Source organism: Lycorma delicatula, chromosome 10 (genome assembly GCF_047948215.1).
Source record: "Lycorma delicatula isolate Av1 chromosome 10, ASM4794821v1, whole genome shotgun sequence".
Taxonomy (NCBI): domain Eukaryota; kingdom Metazoa; phylum Arthropoda; class Insecta; order Hemiptera; family Fulgoridae; genus Lycorma; species Lycorma delicatula.
The window spans coordinates 18,715,589-18,732,951 of record NC_134464.1 but is presented as its reverse complement, the minus strand read 5'-3'; the positions used below and the strand labels follow the sequence as shown (position 1 = coordinate 18,732,951).

At 27.4% G+C, this 17,363-nt stretch overlaps 1 long non-coding RNA gene across 5 annotated transcripts in view; it reads left to right on the top strand.

Moving 5' to 3' along the window:
* Positions 1-15,694, top strand: part of LOC142330831 (uncharacterized) — a 173,416-nt gene extending 157,722 nt beyond the window's left edge. For 3 of the 5 annotated variants that reach the window (XR_012757851.1, XR_012757850.1, XR_012757853.1), the window contains 2 exons: positions 11,246-11,447; positions 14,694-15,693. This is a non-coding gene — a long non-coding RNA (uncharacterized LOC142330831). Of the gene's footprint in view, positions 1-11,245; positions 11,448-14,693 lie in introns of all 5 variants that reach the window. The other 2 variants (XR_012757852.1, XR_012757849.1) reach the window with 2 other exon arrangements.
* The last annotated feature ends 1,669 nt before the right edge of the window (positions 15,695-17,363 follow it).

Here is a 17,363-nt window from a genome sequence, read left to right as displayed (position 1 = left end):
AATATGAATTTCATATTTGTTTCAAATGAAAAGTATTTAGCAAAACGATGGCAATCTAAGGTACTCAGAAGTTGCGTGCTTTTTTACCAGTCAGGAAAGGATATTTTAAAACAAAAATTATTTCCAGAAATGAAGAATATGAACAACAAGTTTTGCACGAAAGAGAAGTTGGTTTTCCTCAAATTTATGATATAAAAGGTTTTGTCTTGTGCATTATAATGGTGCTTTGTGGTTAGTTTGTGTATTATCTAGAAAAGAATCAACAGAAGAAGCGGAAGTAAGTTTTCCTCACTTTCAAGGTCCATCTCCTTTTTATGTTTTTCCAGCACACAGTGATATTCTAATATTACCTTGACAGGAAATACTAACAGAAGTTAATTCGTAAACTGTTTCTGGACATAGATACACATTATCTGAAAAGGAAATTACTTGGGCAAATGAAAAACTTCATTTGGTATTTCAAATAACCAAATAAACACTTTTAAAATTTAACTCGATACTAGAATGTTCTTGGTATAATTTTTAAGTAGCAATAATTAAAAGCCAATGAAAATATCAGATTACATTTATTAAATCATTATAAAAAATTTAATTATTTAGAAGCATTACTTTGAAAAATTAATTAGTACGTTACCATTCTCTCTTTTTCTGATTAGGTTCTGGAATCGCTGCAAGATATTTCTTCAGAGGATGATATATATGAATATAAATGGAGTTTAGTCTTGTACAGTCTCAGGTCGACCATTCCTGAGATAGGCAGTTAATTGTAACCCAATACCAATATCCTTAATCTAGTAAAATTCAAATCTGTATAAAAGTACATATCTGTACTGCCTTTATTAGAATTTGAACCTTAGAACTTTCTTTTAAACAGATTTGAATAAGATTTGAATACTAGATCATTAATAACTGTTTTCCTTTTGCGGTTGAGTTTCAAATATAACCAGACATCTTAGGAATGGTTAACCTGAGATTGTACATGACTAAATTTCATTTACGTTCATACATATAATCCTCTGAAGTAATATGTTACATTCCAAAGACTAATTAGAAAAAGACAGTACATTGGCGTTATTCAATACATAAGTGCTGTTGATTTATTTTATGAAACTATTGTTAAAATTAATATAAACTAAATATTATTTATTTAAAATAACTGCTACTGGAGTGAAACTGTTAATTTAAGAATTTATAAAACTTTAATTTGAAATTCTTATTGATTTGCCTTACTTTCTGTATACTGTGTAAGATTTTAAGATTGTCAAAATGTACAAATCACGAATGCCGTAACTGTAATTATTTAAAGATCTGCTTTATTATATTTTAATTATTAGTCATACAGATATTATTCATATTATTGTATCTCTTCTATTAGAAGAGATAAGTCTTGAGAATTATATTTTATACATAATTATGTTTTATACTTGTGTTTTTATGATCACTTAAAAATGTTTGAGATTTATTGTTTTATTGTTTATGTTTGAGATTGAAGATTATAAAGTAAAGTAAAATGTTAATGGCCAAATGATGAAGAGCTTGACAAACCACACAGTCAAACTCCTGGCCAGCATAGTTGTACAGTCCAAATATTCACCATGTTTTTTGTTTTTTTTTTATGTAATATTCTTTTAAACAATTGATTGTTAAACTTTTTCACCCACCACCCACATTGAGAATCAAAACGTTTCTAGCCTAAAACTTACCATCTGTTAAAAATAATAATTGCAGTTCTCTTAAAAACAGCAACTGCAATTGTTTTTAAACGTGGCATATCCTATTTCTGAGTTGAATGTTACACTTTAAATGAGAGCAATTAAAATGCATATTTAATTGTATAGTTATATATATATATATATATATATATATCATCATTCATTCTAATTTTTTCAGGAGAGCAGAAAAACCTTTGAAATTGAATTAACAGAATGTAATATAACAGTTATATCATAAATTTAATCTAAGATTTCTAATTACCTGTATTTAAGATAAATTCTTTTTTTCATCTATTACTTGCTTAGAAGATTTCTTACAATTCAAAAAACATGTAGGTTATGTCAAACAATGGTGATCGGCTACATAGGGCCTTTTGAACTTGGATGTTTTAGTTATAGTTGAAAAATATGCTTTGAAAAACATCTGTCTGCCTAGAAACTTAATTTTGCCTGCTCTTTTCTTGAACTGAAACCTAATACAAGTGTTCATGATATTATTAGGTTTATATTATAAAATGTTTTTCTGAATTATTGAAATTACTAGGAAACAAAATAATTGTAGAGATAGAATGTAAAGACGTTACTTACAACAAAACACTTTCATTTTTTTAGATAACAGTACAAAAATACATTATAAGAGATATTTAATTGGTTAATTACCATTAGGTTTACAAACTAAAAATAAACTAATGAATAACTATTGCTTCATTAGTACACTGAAAATATAAAAACATTCTTAAAAATTAAAGACAAAAAAAATATAGTAACATTACAAGAGATATTTAATTAGTTTCTTATCCTACTGACTTGTATTATAACTAATCAGACTTTTATAAACAAAAAGTTAAACTTTGTATTGAATTATTATAATAAGGTTTGCTAACTAAAAATAAAACTAATGAATAACTGTTGCTTCATTAGTATATTGTGAAAATATAAAAACGCTCTTAAAAGTTTAAAGTAACAGTTCTATACATTATAGTTTTACATAAATGTACAGTATAATATTATTTTATTAAAAATATTAATTTGTTGACACCTGTCTTTAAATTTTTTTTAAATTTCTTTTTACCTTAACATGTTCTATTGCGCTCCTCTTTTTCTGCATAACTGAATGGAAGACCATCATAGAAGGGCCAAAAATCTTTATCTATAACTTCTTTAAGCTCCTGGAGATTTTGATTTTTTTTTGTGTCACTTATTGGGAATTGCCTCTTTTTTTTATAATCTCTCTTTTGCTTCTTTTCTGTTATTTTATCAGTCTGTCCATCTAATTCATCAATTGATTCTCCATTCTCACTTATCTTATTGAGTTGTCCTGATCTGGAAACCCATCTTTTAAATGTATCCTCTCCAAGAACAAGTGTCTAAAAAAAAAAATTCTACATACCCTTATCTTCTCTCCAGCATCATTTTCCAGTAGGTTGTCATGTCCCTCGAATTTGACGTTTTTGAGATGTGTGGAGCTTCTTCTTTTAATAATGGGCCTTGAATTAACTAAAGTTGTCACAAATGTTTGTTTTTCTTCCCATGAGGTAGGACTATGCAAAAAATGATTAAATATTTTCTGTTGCTTGGTATCAGATATCGTAGTGCACAAAAAAGTTTGATTCGTTCTTTTCGAAGGTTCGGGTAATAAGACACGGTTACATCTACCTTTTAGGGATCTAGCTTCCTTTACAAGTGTTCCTACAACCTGTCTTCCAACTCTTTTATCTCCTAAATACTGTTTTCCTAAAGCTCTATGTTTTTTGTTTTTTTTAAATTTATGTTTCATGTTTTTTATCTCGGCAATACTTTTTTTTTGGTTTTCTAACCTTATTTACTTCCTCACAAGAGGTGTTAGTCGCAGTAGGAATATTTGACCCAACTTCCTCATTAATAACAGTCAATTCAATACTAGGTCTTTCAGAACTTACCTCAGAGTCAATCATTGATGAAATAGCTCTTGAATTATTGTTTGGTGTGTTATTTGAGACAACTATATCAATAAACTCTAGCTGGTCTTGTGAATATTCATTATTAGAATCTAAAAATATATAGACAGCAGTGTTACCTGAAATCGGTATCAACGAATTACAAAAAAGGATTCTATCTTCATTGGCCTCATCAAAAGAAGATACATTTTGTTGAACTAATTCGATACTGGCATTTGCACCTACCGCTGCTTTCAATATACCTTCAACTGATCTGGGGTACCTGAAAGAAAAAATCATAAAAGCTAATAATATGGTAGTGAACAAAAATTTATGAATGTTGGAATTTTATTTTATTGACAGAGCTACCAGATATTATTTAACCGATTTATATTGCTTACTTTATAGCATAGGATCGTGATGATCCTATGCTATAATCCTAGACCGAATGCCTTGCATGATGCAAGGCATTCAGCATGTTAGATGTGCAAAGTGCACATCTAAAAAAAATTAATTATCAAGAAATTATCAACTTACTAGAACATATTACCAATTTTAAATTTATTAAAATAAAGTTAAAGGATAGATTCAATTTAGTGTGTAAAAATGGCTGCAAAGACTGCAATTAAAAAAATCTTTTAAACATCAAGACTTACCAGTTTTGTCTAAAGGATAGGAGCTCTGGACTGCTTCTGTTTCAATTTCATTAACAAATTCATCTTTTTTTGCCCCTTGGGTTTCTAGAAAAAGAACATAATACAATAAAATCATTAACAAAAGAATGTGTAATGAATTTTCTATTATAAGATACTTTAGGTTATAAGGGAAAATGTAACCATAACAGATGTTTAATCGGAGTACTAAAAGTTATTTCTAAAGAATCTTAAAACAAATTCTGCTTATAGGTCAATACCTTAAGCAAATAACATAATTAGGGAAAAAATTAATTATTATAAATTTCATATGGTATCATTAATGGTTTTCGTAAATAATCAATGAAAATGATAGCTAAATTTAGTACATCCTAACCTTAAATTGAATTATACAAGTTATATTAAAAAGGAATTGAAATTAACTTACCAGTAAATTTTCTTGTTGCTAAGCTCAGTAGAAGTTCCCCACAACTAAAAATGGGATTACTTATTCATATTTTCAAAAACACAGTTAAATCTACATAAAAAACAAAAAACCATTAACCACATATGTTAATCACATTAATACAAGTACAAACAGCTGATTGCATGAAATCTCTTAAGTAACATCTGGTTCACATAACATAGTTCACCCTAAGCCATCTACATAACGATATCAAATAGAGAAAAACTCCCATGTGGATTAATGTTACACAAGAGGTTTCTAAAGTTGAGAAATATTCAGTTTTTACCTAGGAGATTTCTTTTTTTCACCACATAGACTTGTAGAGTTTGAAAAGCTGATTCCAGTGATATACAACTCAAAATTGATTTTTGAGGCACATAGGAGGTTTCACAGAATGAATGATGATATATAATTATATAACAGCAGTGATAGTGTATTCAGTATATAACAATACAATTATTAAAACAAAGCTTTCAATTGAAAAATATTTTAGTAGGTATTTAATTTTAATTTGAAATATCAGAAAACATAGTTTTTGCCGTTACCTTCCTATTAGCCATCACCTTCCTAGACAGCTTGAATGCCTCCAATTTTCAAAGGGGGCATTATCGCCCCCTTTGAGAACAAATGTTTTAAACTAATTTTTTTTAATTAGGTACAAAATCTTCAACATTGAACATTGTAATTAAAATTCTAAAGGTTCTGTTGTTTTTCTTTCTGGATTTCTTATTTACTGTTACTGCCAAAAAGTGTTACGTGCTGTAAATACATATTTGTATATTTACAACTTTTATAAGATTTTTCCTAAGAAATTCTATAGGTCTTTCGAACAGTAATGAACTTCAGCTGGTTTTTTAGTGTTAAGATAATGTTTATAAACACTTCATAATGTTTTAAATTATAAACTGTCATAGAATTATATAATACAACAGAAGTAAATGGAACACAAATGGTGAGTAGATGGTTATATTAATATTGGCAATGTTTAACATTGTCTTTGAAATTATGTTTTAAATTATATTAAAAATTACTATGTAAAGGCAATCATTATTTCAAAAAAATGTTTTTCAATGTTTATTCATTGTAATGAAATGTTTTTAAATGAAATTCTTTTCTTGAAGATGCTTTTACAGATAAGATATTGCACAGGAAGATACAACTCTGAATGAGTTACAACTCAATGAATGATACAACTCTGAATGTACTATATTGTTTGTTTTGAAGAAGCCACTGTAGTTATAATTTCAAGTCATAAGAGTTCTTGAGAAAATTGTTGAATTTTTGATAAAGTTATTTTCATCCTAATCTGGATGAAATTATAAAGCTAATCTGTCTTAAAATCTTTTATTTTGATGTTCCTGTTAAATTTTGTAATTAGTCATTCAATTAGGGTGGTTCAGTGTATTAATGTGTGAATCCTATTGTCAATGCAAATAAGATGTGAACTAATAAATAAAAAAAAATGTGCAGATTCAATAGCTAAGGGTGTCATTACATATTGATTCAGTTTTGTTTCTGATAAGCTAGAGTACATTTCAAAAGTTAGAAACATATCTTATTGCTATTTTATTTTAGTCCTTTTATTGCTATTACCTTGCTTACGTTACTGCTTGCTTTATTATCTTGCTATTTATTGGTTACTTTATTGCTGTTATCTAGTTTTCTTGAAAGATTAGTTTTCTGAAAGATTTCATCAGAAATTACTTCTGTGGAAATATTTAATAATTTGAGATTTTACATTTTTTTAACTAGCTTATTTGGTTTTCCTTTTTTAAAAAAAAAGTTAAATATTTGTTTCATTAATTTATTTTCATCCATTCCAGTCAAGTGACCATAAAATTAGTTCTTTTTCTAATTGTATGACTTTTCAAAATTTTGGTAAAATTCTTCAGATTTGCTTAATTTAGCAGTATTATTTTGAGTTTTGGCCGTAAAGTTACAATTATTAGATTTCCCTAAGAAATTTTGTAAGATGAAAGCCACTTTGATTTTTTGTGTTCTGGCTTTTATTTTTTTCTAAAACATGTTCAGCATAATTATTTTGCTTTAAATTTTTAACTCTTGATTGATTCTTATTCTGAAATTTTCACTTTTTGGATTCTACTTTTATTATTGGAATCCATTATATAAAATTTGTAGCCTAATTTGTTTGCACATTTTTCTAGTTCTTGATTTTAATTTTCTCTATCTAAAATCTTTTACCAAAGTTATCAGATCATCAGCTAATGGTAAAACATTTACATTTAAATATTAAGATGTTAACCCCCCCCCCCATTTTTTTAAGTATTTTTATTTTCCTATTATATTCTGCAATTAATTTTTCCAGAGCACAATCGAGTAATATTGTAAGACCATCCTCTTGTCTCATTGTAGTTTTTATTTAAAAGGTTATTTTGATGGGTTACCATACTTTAACTTCTACTGCTATAGCTCTAGACAGGATAGTAAAAAGCAACAAGAACACATGAAATAGATTTACATTATCAAATAAAATATAATACTGCTTACTAAGAAGTTAAACATTTTTACAACTTATATTGCCAATGTCTATCTACGTTTTAACCATTACTTTAATCTGGCATTATAGTATTAGTTTATAGCACATTAACGTAACTGTAACATAATAAATAATAATTATTATAATCACCAATCAGCTGTCACTGATCACCGATGAGATCCGATTACAAATCCTGTTAATTGGATACACAATATAATACTGCCTATTAGGCTGTACATCATCCCTACTATAATCTTCACACAAATTCTTATTTAAGTTCAATATTCAATATTATATCAGTTGGGTTTAAGGAAACACTTGCTGTTATGATTAAATTTACTATTTGATCATAAAATTTGATTTGTGACCTCAAAAAGCAGCAACAGCACATGTATTCTTCAGGTCTAAAGTGAAGCGTGTAATTAGAAAGGAAAGCTGGAAGGATGTACGAGTAAAGTGTTATTAGAAGTGGATTTGCAGGTTTGTTTCTAATGTTATAGAATATATATTGTTATATTAACATAATGGAAAAATTAACATTATTTGTACCTCCCTTAAGGTGGTACACAGTTACTTTGTACTAATTATAAATTGAAGGTGGGTTCAAGGATAGGATTTTTTTAAGGCAGACAGTTTTTGAAAAACAAAGTTTTAACAGTTCATTGGTGTATCTCAATTTTTACACTGCTCAAAAACGAGTGTAATGTATTTAGAATGTGTATATATATATATATATATATATATATATATATATATATATATGTATGTATATATGTGTGTTTGTATGTTTGTTCCAATGTAGCTGCACAACAGTTGAACCAATTTAGAAGTATGACTAAGTTGGATTCCTTATTTTACTGGGAGTGTCCTAGGCTATATATATATGTATAAAAATTATACAATATACAAAATTGTCATCCACACTATATTATAGATTATATAACAACATTATAGATATTATAGATTGACAACATTATAAGTATACAGTTTAGTAAGAAGTCAATGCCACAATGCCAGTCAGTGCTTCCATCTCATCAAATGCAAAATAGAAAATCCACTCTTAAGTTAAATTTAAAATAAGGTTACTGGTACTTCCTACACTACCCAGCAGGCAGTTATAGAACCTAGGTATTACCTAGGTTTATAGTTCTCCACTATCTTTCGGTAGGTAATTCCCTAATTTTTTATTGTTTTTTAGCTGCCATAATTCACACCTCTATTATTTTTCTTATGTTGGCAATGCAATCTATAATTGAATTTCAAATTAACTAGGACAAAGTAGATTTGGTTTAGAAGATAGAGTGGAAAAAACTTCCTTAAATTTAATAAACCATCAACCCAAGTATGTAATAAAATTCACCTGATATTTCACTTAACAGTTGCATTTATATAAGCACAGTCACCATTATGGTGTATTCATGGAACTAATAAGCCGAAAGTAGGTGAAAAATTAAAAATTTGATATTTTATTTTAAAGCGTTATGAACTAATTTACTGACATAAGCCTAAATTATCCAGATCACTTGCATTACAGTTTGCAACTTATCAAGATTGTTATGAATATACTAGAGCAGTATCATACCCAATATAAATCAGTTGGTCATATAATAACCATATGTTTACTAGTAACTTTAAAGTGGTTGTCAAAAAAAATTTTCTCGTTATTTTAGATCTCGTATATCTATTACATAAAGATGAAAAGGGGTTTTGTTTGTTCGGGATAAACAAAAAACCACTTGATCAAATGCAACCAGATTTTTACCCATGTTTCTTGGGCATAACTGAGAAGGTTTTTTGATGTATTTCATTTAAAAAAATCTCTGAAGAACCAACTGATCGATTGCTTTCACATTTTCAGGATACATTCGTATTACACCAGGGAAGGTTTTAAGCCACAGACCGAGGCTCTTGCTCCCTTGAACATTAATAATTGTATTATTTTTTTCACCCCCAAGGAGCGTGAAGTTGTAAATTAAAGATATTCTTTACGGAAAAAAAAAAGATTAATTCTTTTACTTTATTATTATGGCAAAGAAATAAGTTATGAATTTTTCTGTCAAAAGTGTGTGTACTTTAGTTACTTTAGCTATTGTTATTCTAACCCACAGGGGGTCGGTCTAGTGGTTAACTCTTCAGCTGATTTGGAAGTCGATCTTTCTAACGTTCAAATTCTAGTAAAGGCAGTTACTGTTATACGGATTTGAATACTAGACCGTGTATACCGGTGTTCTTGTCTTTCAATTAACCACAATTCTCAGGCATGGTCGACCTGAGACTGTACAAGACTACACTTCAAACCCATCATCCTGTGAAGTGTTATGGTTCCGAAGCTAAACAGAAAAAGCAAGGTTAAAAGCTACTGTTATTCTGTCTTTTTCTAGTTTCTTTTTCAGGTTTCTATATTTTTTTGTTATTTATCAGTATTATCAGTATATAGGTCTGAATATTTGTTATTTATCAGTATTATTCTCACACTAATGAGGATAATGAGCAGTGCGCATGTCCAGGGGAGCGTAGCCTTCTAGGTAGACGGGAATGGCGACCGAATTTAACTCTTTGGGTGTTCAAGGCGCCGTCCCTCTGTAACACAGGAATGGCGAGCGCTGCGGCGCTGGGAGACCGTGACTTGGGTGGAAGTTTTGCCTTGGCCTTGGGGGTCCAGGTTCCGACTAGTCTTTAATAAATTACTGAATTATTTGAAAGATCTTCATATAAATTTATATGAATAAAATTAAACGTTTTTTATCCACAAATATTGCTGTTGTACAAACAGCAATTGTTAAAATCTAATTGAATTATAATAAAAAAAAAAATAAAGAACCTTAATTTTCTTCATCTTAAAATAAAATAACTTTACATTAAATGGAATAATAGTTTTTCTCGAATGATTTTTATTAATATCTCATATTGCAATATTTTATATTTATATATATTTTCATTCTTCAAATTATTTTTTTAACTCTTTGCCAGTGGATTAAATATATTTTAATAATAATTTTTCCATATAAAAAGCTTAATTTGTGACTGTAGACTCATCCTCAAAGATTCAAATATTGTATCGTTTTTATTTTAATATTAATAAAATATTAATGAACAAGTTTGTTGTTAAATAAAGAATTTTTGCTCAGAAAATGGAAACTGAGAGTTTTGTACTTCAAGATTCATAATAGCATAACAAAGACATATACCAACAATCTATAAAGAACCTCAAATGCCTTTATCAGGCATGATGGGTAAAATTGCATTTACTTGTGTAATATAAATGTTGTTATAATGATACTGCAAATTAGTAATCATGGTCTGCAGTTCAATGGATATAACAAAGGTAGCCAAACATCTGAATTTATGTAGTTGTAAATTCCATTAAATAAAATAAATTATTATATGAATTTTATGCAAATCTATCATTTATTCCATTGAATGAATTATTCAATTTTTATTATTATTATTTTCTGTGAAGTAAATAACTAAGTCAAGTAACTTACTTACTTACTAAGTAAGTAAATAAGTAAAGTAACTTACTTTTGCCTTGTCAATAAAGCACATTTTATTTTATTTTTTTCAATAGCAGTGGTCTATATAAGTTATTTGTAAATCTATGCCTATTGTGTATCACCTTACACTAAAAATAGTTAAATGAAAGAAAAAATTTATCGGCTGAGTTATCTCAAAAATCCAAACTGAACAAATTACTATATTACAAAAATAAAAATCTCTTAATCCAGCTTTAGATAATGAAGTAAATTTCATATTGTGTGTATTTAAAATAAAATAAACGTGCTAAACGGATGACGATTGAATGGAGGAGAGTTTTAAACAATAGTGAAACTCCATACGCAACAGACTCAGAATTTAAGAACACACAGGAGGCTTCATAAATCCTACAGAGTTGGCAGCCAATATGTAAAGTGATTAAGCTGTTTACTGCTGCAGTAAAAAGAACTACAGATTTTTACAAGATGCAGTTTTTTTAAGATATAAATAACTATTACTTAAATTATATTTAATTTTTTCATTTGTAGATGGCTTGGTTAAAAGAAGAAGAATTTGGAGGTATCATGGTTTGGTCTGTAGTTACGGAAGACTTCAGAGGGTCTCATGGAACAGGAAAATTCCCATTAATGAATGCAATGGGACAAGAATTAGATGGTTACACAGTAAAATATGATGGTCCTTAGGAAACTTCTAATCCTGTTGGTGGTGTTGGTTATACAACTAAAGATCGTAAGTTCTTTACCAAAAATAAAATAATAAATTATACTGTATACATTCTGTATAACGATAACCAATTTTTAATTTGCTAGTTTAATTTACTTACTTAATGTAAGAATTATCTTATTGTTCCAAGCTGTAGTTTTAAAATTAGTTTAACTGTGGAGTAGAATAGAAATATTATTTGATAGATTTTTTTGTGAATTTTGAGTATCCAAATAACCTTTACTTTTTGCAGCCCGGTTAAATAATTATTAAAGAAACCATATCCTCCTATTCTTATATCATATCATATCCATATCTCTATTCTTTACGTATTAAACAGCTACCTGAAAACAAATTTAACCTTTCTTTATTAAGCAAAACAGTCATCCATTCCTAAAATTGTATGCCCTGTGGAATTATCTGACTGCATTATACACCATTCACCCAGATCCCCCAATGGAGGGTTAAGTGGTGGTAATCCTTTACTTGAGTGAATAGATAATATTCCTGATATTAATTGATTTGCGATGCTACTACCTCAGATTCAAGTAGCTAGCTAAAAGTATAACTTTTAATGGATTTGAACCCCTTACATGTTACTGTTTTTTTTACTTTTTTCATAAGGATAAAGAATACAGAACTTTCTCAGGAATTGTCCGACTGAAATTGAACCGATGTAAGTGCCTAATTGTAATTGTGCCCTAACGTAATGTAATTTTTAAGTAAATTGTATTTGAGATTTATGATAAGATGGATATTTTAAGACTTTACATACAAAAAAGTAAACAAAATAAAATATCAAATTCATCAAAATGATGTGCCATAAATTTGTACGGTTCTTCCATTTCTGTAAATTTGTATTATTTTATTCACTGAATATTTTTCTTGTTCCTTACATCTTTCCTTATTTCATTATAACTTCTTTCACCACTATAAGTCTCATCTTCTCTATACTTTCATTTTTTCCTGATTATTATTTTACTGAATTTTACTTACTAGAATGTTGCTCAACCAAATATATAATTTTCAGTTCTTTTGTTATACTTTTTTAAATTATCTATTATTGTTTTAATTTTGTGTTAAGAACAATAAATATATCGTTCAAAAGATAATTCAATTAGTTTTAAAAAATAAAATTATAATTAAATAATAATTAAAATTATTAAACACAAATTATCATTAATCAAAAGAGATTGTTAATTATTATTATTATTATTATTATTGACATCAACAAAATGTATAAACTTGAGAAATCTATAAAAATGCTGTAGAGCTTTATCAGTATTTATTTAAAACAAATGAAAGTGAATTTTCTATTATTTGTGATAAAAAGGTACAATAAATTTGAAATTTAAGATAAAAATTACTTTCTATATTAGCTTTTTATATTCTTTACTAGCAGTAATGAATTACAGTTCTTTGAGCCACACTCAGACACGAATTGTATTTAAGTGTGGTTATTTACTTGTTTCTTTTAATTACAATTGTAGATATTATCTTAAAAGTAACTGGATGCAACACAATCTTCTCTATAAATCTCCCAAATGTAGACATACCTAAATAACATGACAGACATTCTGCTCATGACCATGACTGCATTCTACGTACCTATATAAAACACAAAAATATTCATCCTTCCAAACCGATTATTGAAATTTTCAAGACCTGTCAACACCTTCGTAAACAAATACTACAAGGCCACACAAGGGGGCCACATACCTTTTAGATAATTGCTGAGAGATGGATGGAGCAATGCAGTTCACAACCCTATCAAAGTATATCAATTTCCTTCAACGTTTCTATTCCCTGTTCTATAGTTGTTTAGCAAATATTATTATATTGTCTACCAGCCTGCTTCTTTCTCTTCATTTATTTACTTACAGAGAAAGAAAATTTCAGATCAGTTGAGTTATATCCTGACAAATATGTAGTGCATCATGAAACACTGAATAACAGGACCTAAAAAATTAAATTAGAAACTAGCATTAGAATTTAGATATGAAACTTATAAATATAAAAAAGCCTATCAATCGTGATTGATACACTATAATATTTGGTACGTAACTACAATTTACAATAATATCTGTTTGTATAATTTTTTTTTTGTTTTTTTTCAACAATCAAAATTTTTTGGATCCATGGAAGCCTGGTATTGTATACCAAAAATGAGTTTAATCTATTGTTTGAAATGCTCTTTTAATCCTGTAACTTTTTAAATATTCTTCAAATGTTTTCCTACAGGTAGATCTAAAACTGCGGTTTGCTTATTTACTTTTAATTACTGAAAACTATTTTATTTTTTATATATTTTTTAAGTATTGTCAACTGATGCGGTCAGTATCTACTGGATACTATGAGAATAGAATTACACGCTCGGGAACAACCACATCAAAACCAGAGTAGTTTCATTTCTGTCTTTCAAATGTCTATCATAAAGGCACATAACCTTGTAATTTAACTTTGATGATTAATAGTTTTCAGTGGCTTTATCAGTGTTAAGAACAGTTAACATAGTAGGTGATCCTTACTTAACATCATTTTATTTTCAGAAATGTTTGAGATCACCCAGGAGTTACAGAACTCTTATGTTGAAAGCAATGTAATTACTATAGTAATCGGGCATAAAATTTAGTTTACATGTACAATTTTATAGGTTTTTCGTAATTGAAAAATCATTTTTGTTATTACTTTTCAAGAGTTGGACTGTAGTTTAAATTTTAAAAAACGTTTAGATAAAATAATTATATTTCTGCTAAATCCAAAAGCATATTTTATGATCCAGTAGTAACTATGTAATTTACGTGTGAGTATTGTTATTGTAATAGGCAACTTAATATGTGTCACAAGTCACTCGCAAAATGACATAGCCGTACTCAAAAATACCTAGTATTTCACGATGGGCTTATTAGAGATTTTCCTGTGCCTTCTTCACTTAAATGAATATACTTTTGCATTTGTTTAAAAAAAATACTGTTGATGTTCAGTACTACAAATTACATTTTCACTCTGTTCACTATGGGGACTCTGTTCACTGTTCATTGTGTATAGTGAACATCATTATTATCAGAGAAAGTTAGTCTGACAGGTGTTATCTTTATCTCAGTTGTTGCTGTATGTGCATCATAATCATAAAAAATAATGGAAAAGATAGTGTACACCAGGAAAAATATGATATAATTTCCTTTTTTAAGCTGCAAAACCAGCAAAATCTCTAAAAATTTGAATATTTTTGTTCGGAAAACTAAGAGTATAATGAATATATTTTTTCCACAGGAAATGCAGTGTCATGTGAAGAGGAAGACGATTAAATATCATACCACCGAGATAAAGCAGATTGCACTTTGTACTATATGTGTGAAGGTGAAAGAAAACATCATACGCTATTCCCATAAAATCTTTTGTTCACTCTGAAAATGTCTGTGATTGGCCAGAAAACGTAGAAGGCTGTATGCATCATACTCAAGCAACACTACCTGCTAAGAGGAGATAAAATAATTATTATAATAACATTAAGTTTTCCTATTTTTTTACAATGAGCTCATTTTCTATTTACTTTACACTGGTACAATTGTTTGTTCGGTCTACCTTTTTTGAATTTTATTTATGATTGGCCATTATTTTATACTGTACCTAATAATTATTATCTTTAATTTATAAATACTATTAATACTTCTGTTTTAATTATGCAATTTTTTTTTAATGTTTTGTATTTTATGTCAAGTAATGTTATTTGGTTTAAAAGTTATTATGATTACTTTACTGCTTTTTTTACTGTAATTACTTTACTTATTTCTTTTTATAATAACAAATAATTGTTTCTTTATTTTTTGTTTATAAAATAATTTGTTGATTTAAAAGTGTTGATTCCTTTATTGTAATTCTTTCCCGTGTTTGTTTTTATTTGCTTAGTAATTTAAAAATTATTCTTAATGTTTTTCCTTTTTTTTCTAGATATTTGGTTCTGGTTTAATAATGACAATCTGTTGCTGATTACTTTACTTGTATTCCCTATTTATATAAAAATGTTTATTTTAATTACAAAGTTTTTCTGTAAATTGACAATTGATATTTTTAGTAGATCATCTGCAAAGATTCATTGCCAACATACTTAATATTCTTGTATCGCTTTGGTATATTTAATAAATCTTTTAAATAAATTGATGGTAAATTACTGGTCATTTTTTGTTAATTTCTTTTACATATAACATTTTTATGATCATAAACTTTAAATGTGATTTATATCTTCACAATTTATTCTGATACATTTGTATTTTATTTTGTATGTTATTACTAATTTTAATAATTATGGTGTCATACAGATTTTTTTTGTTGAAACTATTAATATTCCATTTCAGATAAAAAAATATATTTATATATTTGTATGTATGTATGTATGTATGTATACATACATGTAATGGTGTTTTTATATTGACATGGTTTTAACCGCTTACAATTACTTTGACATCTTTTGGTAATATTGGACAGTTATACTTGGATAATTTTTTTAAAAGTTATTATAATAAGCAGGCCGTAATGACATATAACAGCGAATATGATAAAAGTTTCTTATAATTTTCTATTGTAAATACAAAATATATATATATATATAATTGTAATTGTTATGTTTATTTTAACTACAGATTGATATCGTTGCAGTTGATCATTGATATGGTGCAGGCCCCTTGGGGTGGTTGGATAGATTGATAAAACAGAACTAATTGATATGTATTAATATTTATTGATTTGTGTTACAAAATGAAATGCATTATGACAAAAGCTGTTTGTTGTGCATGGGGATTGAAAGGTATAGTTTTAACCAAAATATAACAAAATGATTGTTTTAGCTTATATTTTTGTATGGCATTTCAATATGTTAAAAACGTTAACAAAAATTAAAAAAGTATATTAAAAAATTGCCATTTATACATAAATAATAAAAATGTTTGTATTAAATAAATATCATTGTATAAAATATTATTGTGAATGTAAAATATTACTATAATATTATAATTATTTATATAGGTTTTCAACAAAAAATAGGCATCCTATTTTGATGTTTCGGTTTTTGTATCTGATCTTTGCACTCAAATCATCCATCTCACAAAATATTTTCTTTATTTTGTTCAAAACCAGTTTAAATAGGTTCGGTGATAGTTCATCACCTCGTCTCAGCCCTTTTTTGACTAGGAAAGGTTTGCCTATATTTGCTGTAATTTTAAATTTAGAGAATGTGTTTGTAAGAGTGAGTTTAATGAGGTTCAAATTTTTCTGGTCAACTCATATTCTCTCAAAATTTGAAAAAAAGTCTCTGTCCACAAAATCATACGCTTTCTGAAATTTTGTAAAAGATATAAGAAAGGTTTGTTTCTGGATACGTAATATTTTAGAATCGATCAGACTTTGTATTTATTCTGAATATGATCGTCCTTTTTTAAATCCTTCTTCACACCCTTCTATATGTGATCTATTTGGGGTTCTAATCTATTCAATAACATTTTCACAGTATTTTATAAGTCACTGGCAACAATGAAATACTTCTATAGTTGTTGACATCCGTCTTGGAGGTATAAATTATAAATAATAATTAATATAGCTTATTTATTTTTATTTATAATAAAATACTTATACAAATTGAATTGAAATCACAGGTATAAGTTAGTATTTATTCTATAATTTTATGCAATTTTAATTCACAATAATATCAGTTTTAAAGTGATTAACATATAATATCTGTACAAAAAAAATCTATTATTTAAAAAAAAGATGTTAAAATTTTCATAGCTTTTGTTTAATTAAATATTGTGATTTTTCCTGAATAATAAATTAAAATATAAAAAATTTTGTACTTCTGATTATTTTAATACGAATTATACCCATTTTATGTTTATTATTAAATTTAAAAATAATATTAATAAAATCTTTTCTCGAGGATATTATTATTAT